This window comes from Sus scrofa, chromosome 13, assembly GCF_054392235.1.
Source record: "Sus scrofa isolate SSC_HxYL_T2T_F1_AM1 chromosome 13, Sscrofa_HxYL_maternal_Yorkshire_Landrace_v2.0, whole genome shotgun sequence".
Lineage (NCBI taxonomy): Eukaryota > Metazoa > Chordata > Mammalia > Artiodactyla > Suidae > Sus > Sus scrofa.
Genome location: NC_139395.1, coordinates 130402398 through 130414974, shown reverse-complemented (window position 1 = coordinate 130414974; position 12577 = coordinate 130402398). Strand labels below are relative to the sequence as shown.

The window sequence follows — 12577 nt, the reverse complement described above, 5'->3', positions numbered from 1 at the left end:
CCAAAGAGGAGCAAGCCACCCACATATACCCATGGAAACTAGCCACCACTAAGCACTTAAATCAATTCCAGTTACCAACAAGGCTTGGACCCCACCCTCATCAACTATACTAGGGGAGGGGAAAAAGCTTCCTCAACCATGAACACTAGTGAGTTACAGTTTAAATTCACACATCATAGCAGCTGGAAGCTCCAGGCTTGGACCTTAGCCCAAGTTCTGGTAAGGAGGAAGCTAAGGGTTCTCCAGTCATTACCCCTGGGCTGGCAGGATAAGGATGGAGTCAAGGTCCTTCTAGGCCATTTTGCTAATGAATCCCAATGCTTGAGCAGGCCAGGGGAGGGGCTGGTGCTTCCCATCCACGTAGCTAAAAAGCCCTACAGTCCCAGAACCCGATTCCCCTCTGAGAGACAAGAAATGGATTCCTAGCCCTGATGGATGGAAGTATGCTGCCCTGGAATGCCACAGCCAATGGGGGACAAAGCACCAGCTACAGTACCTGGCAGTATGCTTCTGGCCACTTGGCTGTGTTTGCCCAACAAAATGTTTTATCAATTTATTACTTATTTAGGAGGAGGGATATTGAGTTTGGTTGGCTGGGTGTTCTCTTTTCTTTGGTGAGAGAAGTTCCAGGAACACTGAGGAACTGGTAGCCCCCCTCCCCACGGAAATACTGAAGTTGCTACAAGGGCAATGGCCCCCAAACAGCCACTGCTAGCTGATCAGCTGAGAACCTCCCCACCTTCCCCACTTCACATTCAATGTAACCATTCTAGCTTTAACCCACATGTACAACCACCAGACGAGCATATCTCAACACGGCAAAGCTGGACTAGATAATCCCTGAGATACTAACAAACCCAAAAAATGTCTGGATAGATAACCAGGAAGGAGGTGGATCATCAAAGAGGGCAGACTGGACTTCTAGACTTTCTGCTCTTAGTGACCAACAGAGCGATTGAGCTTTTCACCCTGGTGACTACTTTGTACTTCACACTATGAAGCTGGACACTCTGGGGGTCATGTATTTTATCCCTAAATAATTCGATACTGTGGAGGGATGAGGGTGGTAAATAATAAATTCATTCAGCACCTACTACATTCTAGGTGCTGTACCTAACATTACTAAATATGATTTCATTTAATCCCAAAATAGATAGGTATTTCACTTCCACTCAATAAATAGGAAAACTGAAGTTCAGAGAAGTTTTAAGTTCAGAGTTAAAACAGCAGTGAGTTAGAACTAATTAAAATTCACATCTATCTGAATCTAAAAATCCATGAGCCTCCCTAAAATTAGCTGCTAGAATGAAAATAGCCATGGTCAACTTATTATGGAATATGACCTTTGGGAAGTGGGAAAGCCACAAAATACAAATAACAAAATGCCAGGGACAAAACCTAAATGTAAGTATTTTCCAGTTGACTTTTCAATTTGGAGGTTGTGGTATATCATTTCCATGCATTAGGTTTACACGAGTTTGAAACAAACTGCCTCCTTCAGTCTTTTTCAGCATGAAATTTTAATCAATGTTGTCTTTATTTTTCTTCCTGGTCATAATACAATCTTCCCTATTGATGAAAACTGATGATGCATGTCTAATATGAATAGAAGAAATGAAAGGGCGACAGCAGAGGCAACCAGAAGATCAAAGAAATGGGAAAAGATGGTTTTCATGAACATATAAAATATATGATTAGAAGTGAATGAAAACTTCTCCAAAATAGATAAAATACCTCTGCTGTTAATTTGGTTGATGATTCATGTTAAAATAGCTTCTGTTTACATCTATCTCCCTATTCTTGCTGTGCTATATCCTTTCTGCCTTCCTTTACCCAAATAACTCTTATACATTCTTCAAGACAGTTATCACTCAGGTCCAAGGTGGGCAATTTCCACCTCCTCCGCACTTCTCTAGCTCCCTGTGCATAACCATGTAACTGCTATGATCACTGAAATTTCTGATCCACCTCTGAACCATGAGCTGCTTAAGGACAGGACCTGGGTCTTTGATGTATCTTTATCCCCTAGCACACATGTAACACATAAGGACACACAGTAAAAGTTGAATTACCCAAATTGAATGTTTTCGTCTTTATAAATAAATGCTCTGATAAATGATATTTAAATTGGGACAAAATAATATCATATTATGTCATGCTAAATTAATGTTTTAATCTGAAGGAAACTACACATTTGCAAATAACAACGCCTAGCTAAAAACCACCAGAAGAGTCCAACCCAAAATTGTATAAATTAAGGCTATTAATATTGAACAAACTAATATTCGTGCCACCCAAAAAAGTTTATTCTGTTGCCTTTCTGCATGTCAAAGAAAAACTCAAGTTCTAGAAGTTTCTAAAATGATTTTAGTGGTTGGGGTCATTCAGCACATACTGGGAAGTAGACATGCAGACTCTTTCCTGATAATTCCAACCTCACCATTTTTTAACTGGTCTCCCTTTTTCCAGTTTATCTTGAAGTATGTTTTTATTATCTAGGGCTTATCCTAGATCTGTATGACTTTAATCAATCATTTAGCATTACTCACCCTGTTTTCTCTGTTTCATCATCTATAAACTCTGCCTTCACGGTTGTGATGTGGCACAGAACTATGGAGCATGCCAAGACAGGCTGGCAAGACTGATGTGCCATGATCCAGGCAACAGCAATCCAAGTCTGGAGACTCTAAAAAGTCTTTCTTAGGTGGCTGCAACTACTGTGACATATGCAAGCCAACTGTAAAAGCACCAATTTACTTTTAAGAAAAATTAGTAGTGTTGTAATTACAATGTAGATCAGACCCCACTGTCAACAGTACCTTCAGTGGTGGAGTGTATGCAAATAAACACATAAGTGGAAGGGAGACAAAGCACAAGGAAACAAAAGGAGAGGATGTGTTAGTTCAGAATTCCTGGCACTTAACTCAGGGAAAAAAAAAGTCTTTTTTTTTTTTTTTTTTTTTTCACATTCTTGGAGCCTTGGGGAACAAGGTAACATGCTGGGATCCTTTCTGAAGGCTTGTTTTGCTGAATCAGTACCAGTTACTTCTGAGAAGTTCCCAGAAGAGTTTCTTTCCCATTAGTTCCATTTGTATCCCCAAAGCTACAGAAGAACATCAAAACACTGGCAATTATTCCAAGGCCTGAAAGTTTCAAATAATGGATCTTGCTGCCACATCTATTCTTCTAAAACATGAATTTTATCATGTCATCCCCTGCTCAAGGACATACAGCATCTTTCTCTTGCTCTCGGATCAATCGATGTTAGTGTTACTGAACATCCCATCTGGTGCACAGCCCTCCACTTCTATAGGAATAACTGAGTATTTTTTTTATTTATTTAAAAAATGTCTGAGTACCTGTAAAGTGGCAGACGCCATGCTGGACACTGGAGGGGATGCACAGGTGAACAAGGTATGATCCACACCTTGAAGAAGCACAGTGTCCTGGTGTTGCCAAATGAGTAAACAATATTTATAACACACTGTGCTAAGACAACACTGATGATATAGGCACAAAATTTTGTGAATCCTAAGAGAAGGCATCGCAGAGAAGATAACGCACCAGCCAGGTTATTGGGGATGAGCAGGCATTTACCAGATGACAAGCAGGAAAAGGGTACCAGGCTGAGGGAACAGTGTAGGCTGTGTTGACCTAAGTCAAAGAGAAAACAATGAGAAATGTAGATTGCTATATATTATTTGGTATTTTATTAAGTGCTGGAAATTATAAACTTTAATACAACAGAGATCAAGAAAATAGCACCTGGGATAATCAATCTTTGACCATGTTATTCCACTACTTTCCCCAGATAGAACGGAGGAGGAGAAAAGAAAACACACACACACACAGATAGATCTTGGAGAGAGATCTGAGTCAAAATCACAGTTCCACTAAAAAGTGTGTTGTAGCTAAATTAGAAATGCAGAAATTTTCACAGCCTTTCCCCAGCTCACCCGTTAAAACAGATTCTAGCTTATCTTTCCTTAAGTCCAAGGAGTCTTACTCTTCAACACGAGTTATTTTAAGCTTTGGAATGCAGAGTCAGGACGGGGGCAGGGAAGAAAAAGACTAGAGGACTGCAAACTAGGTCAGGAGCTCAGAAATGAACAAGGCTCAACACCAGCGCAGGATGAGATCACAGAAAGGTATAAGTATTCTTCTTCATGGCATTCTAGAAACCCAAGAAAGAACTGTTACTATGAAACTATTTTTTGCTTGTACATTAACTTGTTGCTGTTTGCTTGTTTTGTTTTCCTTTGATTTTTAACCAACCTCTGTCTAAGACAGGGTACATGGATCATGGCTCTAGAAGAATCACATTAACTATGTTGGAATATTAGCTATTAATGAAGGGCTCTGATTTAACCTCTTCACTTTCCTTATCTGTAGAATATAAACAAACATCTGAAAGATTTTATGAAGATTAAATGAATAATTAATATAAAATTCTGGTAATCAAAGAGAAACTTTCTCTTCTACTCCCATGTGTGCTCTTTCATTCAATTGTTTATTCGTTTAATTCATATAGTTTGATCACCTGCTACTGACATACTCTACTAAATATTTTATCCAATAAATCCAACCCATCTTAAATGCTCATCCTGTTTTAGTTTACCCACTATTGTTTTTTCCATTCCTCTTAGCTTTACCGAAATATAATTGACACAATATTGTATAAGTTTAAGGTCTACAATATGATTTGCTACGCGTATGTACTGTGAAACATTTACACAAAAAAGTTAACATATGCTTCACTCTCATAACTACCACTTTGATTATTGTTATGATAACATTTAAAATCTACTCTTCTAGCAACTATCAAGTACACAGTATAATAGTGTTAACTATTGTCACCATGCTACACATTGGATCCCTAGAATATATTCTTCTTATAACCAGAATTTGTAGTCCATTTCTTCCCATCTCCCTAACCCCAGCCTCTGGTAACCTCCATTCTACTCTGCTTCTATGAATTCAGCTTTTTTAGATTCCACAAACAAATGACCTTTTTCCCTCTTAAAGTAACAGCTCCACCTCCCTGACCTCAGGTGTGGATAGACATTTGACACAAGCTGGCCAATCATGATTTCTCCCCTTGGGCCAATACTGCTCCATGTGCAGGCCCATCCAGCCAGGCCAGTCAGACTGCTGCTTAAGATTTTTCAAACTAGAGCGGAGAAACAGGTTTTTTTCCCTCTACATTTAAGACTTTAAAGATGTAAGCATAAACAGCTAGCATCCTAAATCCAGTCACTCACTTAGAGAATTTTGAGAATGAAGGCAACCCACAGAGGGAAGAAAACAAAAGGAAAAAAAAAAAAAAGAGAGAGAGAGAGAGAGAAAGAATTCCTGTTCTTCCTAGGGGCTGATTATAGGAGTCAGTAAATGCAACTATTTGCTAACCTCACTTGAGGTGGTTCTTCTCTCTCAGGTGCTGGCAGAGTTCTGGCTAACCCAGCATCTTCCAAGATCTCCCTCCATTCCATGTCTCCCTACTCCAGGGAACATCCTGACTTCTCTTAGTGCCTACAGCTCTTCTGTCTAGGCTACACAACTCACCACTGACACTGTATGTCTGCCGTTGTTGTGCAGTTCTCTTTTACCCAAACACAGTGCTTCTTCATGCCAAAGGCCTCATCACTGAGCACAGAGTATTTGCACAATAAATGTGTAAAAGTAAACTCAAGCTATTAGGGCTAGAAGGATCTTAGAGAATCAGTTGGAAATTCTCTGAAAATTTGAAAATGTATAGTGACTTTTTTTCTATAGTAATCTCTGGGAAAAAGAAGATATTCATATAAATGTACATAGCATTTCTGCCCAAGTAATCACAGAATGGCATAATATCGACTGCTCACATATAAGTATGCATGTGTACAAGTACGCCCAGACATGCCTTATTATAAGGCAGTATTCATGCTCAGAGGATGCCTGAGTCCAACTGTAATTCATTGTCTCCAAAAATAAAGGACACAAGACAATTAAAACTGCATGAATTCAGCAATATATTCAGTAATACAATCAACACCTAAGAAATATATGTACCTTTTGAGCCACCACTCCTGTTTTGGGCAATTTACCCTCAGACAAGAATTGCGAAGTGCTGACAGAGATTTAGCCATGAAGATTTTGATTATAACATTGTGCAAAATTGCTAGAGATTAAAAAATACTAAATTATCTATTCATAGGGGATTGGTAAAGAAATAGCCTATTCATAAACTGGGATTCCATTTTTAAAAATCATGACAGAAAGATATTCACATTTTTAAATGAAAAACGGGTGAGTATCAAAATGGTGTGTATATAGGATGATTCCATTTTTGTATATGTGAACACATAAAGATTGCAAGAATATACACTGAAATGTTAACCATGTGTATCTATGGACTGTAGCATTAAGTGTGTGTTTGACTTTCTCTTTTTTTGCTTTATTTTGGGAGTTCTCCACCATGAAAAGAATGCATATATATATTATATATGAAGAAAACAAGAACAATTTTTTAAATATACAGGAAAATGTTTTTAGAGAACATCCAATCCAAAATCCTTATGTTAATACCATATCTTTTACATGTGGAATCTAACTTTAAAAAGATACAAAAGAACTTATTTATGAAAAACAGAAACAAACTTAAAGATTTTGAAATCAAATTTATGGTTGCCAAAGGGGAAACTGTGGGAGGAGGAGGTATAAATTAGGAAGAACCCAACTAGTACCCATGAAGATACAGGTTAGATCCCTGGCCTTGCTCAATGGGTTAAGGATCCGGCATTGCTGTGTGCTGTGGTGTAAGTTGCAGACAGGGCTCAGATCTGGTGTTGCTATCGCCTAGGCTGGCAGCTGTACCTCCAAATCAACCTTTATCCCAGGAACTTCCATATGCTGCTGGTATGGCCCCTAAAAAAAAAAAAAAAAAAAAAAAAAAAAAATTAGGAGGATGGGATTAACACATGCACACTGCTATATATATATATATATGTAAAGTAGATAACTAACAAGAACCTACTTTATGGCACAGGGAGGTCTACTCAATATTCTGTAATAACCTATATGTGAAAAAAGAATGGATATATGTATATACATAACTGTTTCGCCTTGCTGTAACACCTGATACTAATACAACATTGTAAGTCAACTATACTCCAACGCAATTTTTTTGTAAAAAAATCCTCATGTGTGGGAGAGGGAACAGAAAAGGCCCAGAGAAGTTAAGCAGCTTGCCCAACGTCCTACATTTAGAAAAATTAGCACCCCACACCCAGATAGAATTCTTTCCACCAGACCAGGCAACCACACTATGGGGATTGTGTTTGAAAATTCCAGCTGACTTCATTTAACTCTGCATTTGGAAACAATCATCCTAACACAAATGCACTTAAGTGTGGGAGTGGCAACAAACAAACCTACCTTCAACTTCATCTCATGCATTGGTTTTAGTGCTTTAAAAAAATAGTGCTGACATTCCCTCCTGGCATTGTATTTTAGGATGGGATTTATTATGGAACTGGGACTAAATTCTTCAATTAATAGGCAGGACATAGGTTTAATATTATTGAAGTCATATTTTTGCAGCTGCCCTAGTTCTCAATTCTTCCACAGTTTAATTTGCTACCTTTGTGATTTTAACAAATGGAGAGATTATGTGTGTTCATTTATAATAATTGGCTATATGCTTCCACTAACTTACAAAGATTCAATGATTTTCAGGAATCATAACAGACCATGACCTATAAATTCAATTTCCAATGGCAAAAATCCCCTGACCAAAGTGGATGTTGATGATGAACTAATGTGCTCTGTAACAATCTGCTTTGAGCATTGAATTGACCTGTAAGTGTTCCAGATACTGCCTGACGAAAATGGGTTTTATTATTTTCCATTAGAAGCTGCTACAGCAAAATGAAGGGCCAGTTCACAAGGGAAATAAAAGTGCTTCCCTCTTCACAGTTGCCTCTGCTGCAAATGTAAACAAAGCCAGCTCCTCCTCCTCTGTCCCCTCCTCCCACCCTATGCCATGCTGAAATTTCCACACTCAAGGCCAAGGCTGGCAAAACCTGCCTGAGTCCACAGCATCTAATTAAAGCTTAATGAAATTTAATTATTTACAGAGCACCTACTATGTACTCAGCAGCAATGTGCTGATGGGTGGTACATGAGGAAAATGGGAAGACTGCGCAGGAGAAGTAAAACCTTGGAAAAAGTACTCCCTGCCCTGAAAACCTTCACTGAGCCTTCCAATTGATTCTTTTTCATTAAAGCAAGTGCCTATGCTGTTAATTCTATATATACACTACTTGTAATTCTCACAACAGCCTTACAAAATAGGTATCATTGTTTCTGTTTGATACACGTGGGAAGATGAAACCTGGAGAGGTCAAGTGATGCACACAGCTGATAGGTGAAAGAGGCTTCCAACCAGCTTTCACTGGCACTAGAGTCTGTACCCTTAGTTATGCCCTGAATGGATTCTCAAGGCCAAGGGCCATGGCTAACGAAGCTCCATGAAGTGTGGTGGGAAGAACCTAAGATTTCTAATTAGGAGAACTGTGTCCTAATCCAAGCCCAGCTGCCTTGGGAGTGTGCTTTTAGGCAGGTATCCAAACCTTAGTTTCTTTACCTGTAAAAAGGAGTGGGGACACATAATCTCATATGGATGATGTGACATTTAACCAAATTAAGTCCCAATAAACAGTACCCAAAAATGTAACATTTGAACAATTTAAACTGTCTAAACTTAAGCTCCCTCCAGAAAAAGGAGCGGAATGGCAAAAAAATGTATCCTCCAACTGTTTTTAAGCGCCTGATGTTGTTTCATGTCTAGCCCTGCCTGCCAATTGGACACAGATCTTGTAGAAAGTCTCTTTGCCATTACAGTGGTCTGTATTACTCTTGGTTGTGTCTTGCATTTCTGAAACATTCAGCATTCTTTGTTTTTCTACGTGATATCCACGAGTGCTCTCTCAATCTTTCCACTTTTGATATCTGCATCCTGCAAAATAACCTTTTGGCAAATGCAAACATACACACGTATAAACAAGGTATGCAACCATTTAAAAAAATAATTTCTCCAAGAATTATTAAGTTTGCTTCCAGAGAGACAGTGAAACATCTCTCCAAGGTGTTATACAAAAACCACTTCCTCTGCTGGCTTCTATTTTTCTTCTTGCCAGCTCAGTGAAAGCTTCACTTAGGAGTTCCTGTTGCAGCACAGCAGAAATTAATCTGACTAGTATCCATGAGGATGCAGGTTTGAGCCCTGGTCTCACTCAGTGGGTCGGGGATCCGGCATTGCTATGAGCTGCAGTATAGGCTGCAGATAAAGCTCAGATCCTGCATTGCTATGCCGGCATTGCCATGAGCTGCAGTATAGGCTGCAGATAAAGCTCAGATCCTGCATTGCTATGGCTGTAGCCAGCAGATGTAGCTCTGATTCAGTCCCTAGCCTGGGAACTTCCATATGCCACAGGTGCAGCCCTCAAAAAAGAAGAACGATGGAAGGAAGGAAGGAAGGAAGGCAGGCAGGCAGGCAGGCAGGCAGTCAAGCAGCGGGAGGGAGGAAAGAAGGAAAGAAGGATGGAGGACAGGAGGGAGGAAGGTAGGTTGGTTCACCCAAAGTTCCTTCCTCTGACCTCTCTTCTCTCACTGCCATCTTCCACAGCTTCAACACTCACCTAATATATGTGATTCCTTAATTTCTCTCTCTAACCATGACCTTGTCCATAGCTCTGAATCTGTATCCTTAGCTAACTGCCAACCAGCAACACTCCTACACCTCCCTGATACCCCAAGCTGAGAACTGCAATTCCAGAACCTGTGTGTCTGCTTGTGTTCCTTATTTCTGCTCAAGGTACCATCTTCCCCAAACAGATCTGAACTAGCAAACATCTTTCCCTCTTTCTTCCTTCATGCCCTTTCCTCAAAACTATCAATTCTCTCTCTACCTCACTGATGTCTCTGCCTTCATTTCTCTCTCTCTTTTTTTTTTTCCTTTTTAGGGCTGCACCAGCAAGGGGTACCTGAGCTGCAACTGCTGGCCTTCACCATAGGCACAGCAATGCCATATCCAAGCTGCATCTACGACCTACACCACGGCTTGGGGCAATGTCAGATCCTTACTTAACCCACAGAGGAGGCCAGGGATCAAACCCACATCTTCATGGATACTAGTTGGGTTCTTAACCTGCTGAGCCACAACAGGAACTCCTCTATGCCTTCCTTTCCATATTTCTACCACTCTCTCAGTTCCATTAGCTCATCTGGACTCTTACCATAGCCTCCCAACTGACCTCCCCGCTTTTCGTCTCTCTCTCCTCTAACCTCATTTTATACATTGCCGACCAATTGATATAACTCCTAAAATATAGCTCTGATCATGTCTTCCCACTACTCAGGGTGTCAAAAGCCACTGCTTGCTGATGGATGAGAACACAAACTTAGGGAAGGCTCTCCTTGGTTCAGCTGCTACTAACCTTGCTAGCCTCGTGGTCCACGCTCCCCTGAACATTCCCACATTGCAAATGAACAAGACTATTTGTAATTAATACCCCAAGCCCTTTATCCTCCTTCTTCCATTAATTTTCCCATGCTTTCCATCACCCTGAGGACCCTTCTTTCTTAGTAAGAACCTTTTAAAATCCTCCTTCCATGTTGGGGCCCAGCTCAAAGGTCTCCCAAATTTGTACACCTATTGAACTGTTAAACTGTACCACAGACCAAGCCTGCCTTGGGGTGATACTGCACTACTTCATTTCTAATAGAAGGACGTGACAACAGCATGCTTCCATTTCTTCCTTCTTAGTCTTTGTTATTTCGTCAGATATTGTACTTCAACAGGCATTATAAGCCCAACAATACATAATTTCTTACGGTACCTTTTAAAGACACATAAGTAATAAGAAAAACCACAAGTCTTTGTGTTTACCTGCATATTGCAACTTCTGGAGCATCTATTCTTTAGCCAATTTTCTCCCATTACTGAAGCAAATCCCTCTGAGTACTCCACCTGGTCCCCCACGAACTGTGAGGTTTTCCAGTCTATCTGGTAGGAGCAGAAAAAATTCCCAGCCTCCTATCTGAGCTTTGAGGACTGTTTTTCTTCCTCCATTCAAGTGGTTCTTTCCCAGATTGAGGATGGTTTTCTCACTCACATGCACCCACAGCACTCAGCTGACTGCTCAAAGGGGACCTTTCACAGTGCTCCAGGGTTTCTCTCTATTCAACTCTCTCCCCTCCAGTATCTCATCCTGTAAATGCCACTGGCCTTGGCCTCCCCAGCCTCACAGTTCCATCCCTCAATCAAGGAGGCCTCTGGACTCTGTCTAATTTCCCTCTCCTTTGTCAGGACCTGGATACTCTCCAGGTAGTAAGGGGAGGGGGTCACAGTGCTCACCCACCTTGTCTGCTTCCTGTCTCTTGGGGATCACTGCCCTTCATCACCCCATGCTTGCAGCCTTGAGAATGTTTTCATACATGCAATTTGTCTTTTCATTTCTTTCGGGCAGTGGAGTAAATCCAGTTTCTGCCATTCCCACTCAACCAGCAGCAGCAGTTCTATAAAGCCCCAAGTTTAAAGATCCCTTTCAGCTATGACTTGGAGGCAGTTTTTGAACCAGTTGGATCCAGTTGACAACTGCACAGAAATTTGGGTGCCAAGCAGAAGCAGCCCACCTTGTAGCTAGCAGCAGTACAAAGGCTAATCTTATTTGTGGAGTCCACAGTTAAATCTTCAATTACTAAATAATTCATGGCTAAAAATAAAGATCTTTTAGAGATATGTCTGGAATAGAGTCTTGAGCACCCAAATCTGTGATATAGTTCCCTTGTATGATCTGAGGACTTGAAGATCCATCTCATTAAATACAATTAACGTTTACATGTCAACTAGTTATTTCAAGTCACTCTTTGAAACATGTATACAAGAGACAGTCATGTTTGTGATGTATGTATTTTCCAATAAACCAGAATCCAGAATATGTGCTACTTATGGGGTTTATCCAACGAAAGGAAACTTTCCCTCATTCCTTTCCTAATTCCCTTACTTCCTTCTTCTTATCCTTAGCCTCATATTTTACCCCCAAATCCTAATTCTGTAAACTTTTCTCCAGGCATACCCAGGTTGTCATCATGGAAGTAGCACAAATGCACTCTCACAGATTCTATCCCCATCTTTTAATAAATTTGACGTTTCAAACCCAATTTAAAACGACTTGAAAACCATTCTCTCCTAGCTATCATCTGATGCTGTCATTCTGTGAATATAAATAAAAAGGACTACGGTGGGCTCTTTAAGGAACACAAAGACACAGGCTCTCAACTCTTAGTAGGAAGACAAGGTATCTATGCAAAAAAGGGGGTAACCAGCAGGAAAAGAGAGCCATTGGGGATAGTACAAATCACAGCTCCTCTCAGGCTTCAGAGCAGGGATGAGAGATTTTACAGAGAGGAATGTGAAACTGAAAAAACGTTGAGTAACTTGCTTAAAACTGACATGCAGTCAGCTTCAAAATTAAGATTCTAGCCCATATTCTGTTGGTTCCAGAGGCCTATATCATACTCCCCCAAATTCCTACAT

At 40.2% G+C, this 12577-nt stretch overlaps 1 protein-coding gene across 15 annotated transcripts in view; it reads right to left on the bottom strand.

The window, feature by feature from the left end:
* Positions 1-12577, bottom strand: part of LOC106505748 (uncharacterized) — a 1225997-nt gene that overhangs the window by 997081 nt on the left and 216339 nt on the right. The window contains exons 1-2 of one of the 15 annotated variants that reach the window (XR_014824357.1): positions 5407-5542; positions 3565-3654 (exon numbers count right to left, since the gene is read on the bottom strand). The exons of the other annotated variants lie outside the window; for them this stretch is intronic. The gene's annotated coding sequence lies outside the window, so the exon portion shown is untranslated. Of the gene's footprint in view, positions 1-3564; positions 3655-5406; positions 5543-12577 lie in introns of those variants that run through there. 15 annotated transcript variants of the gene reach the window in all.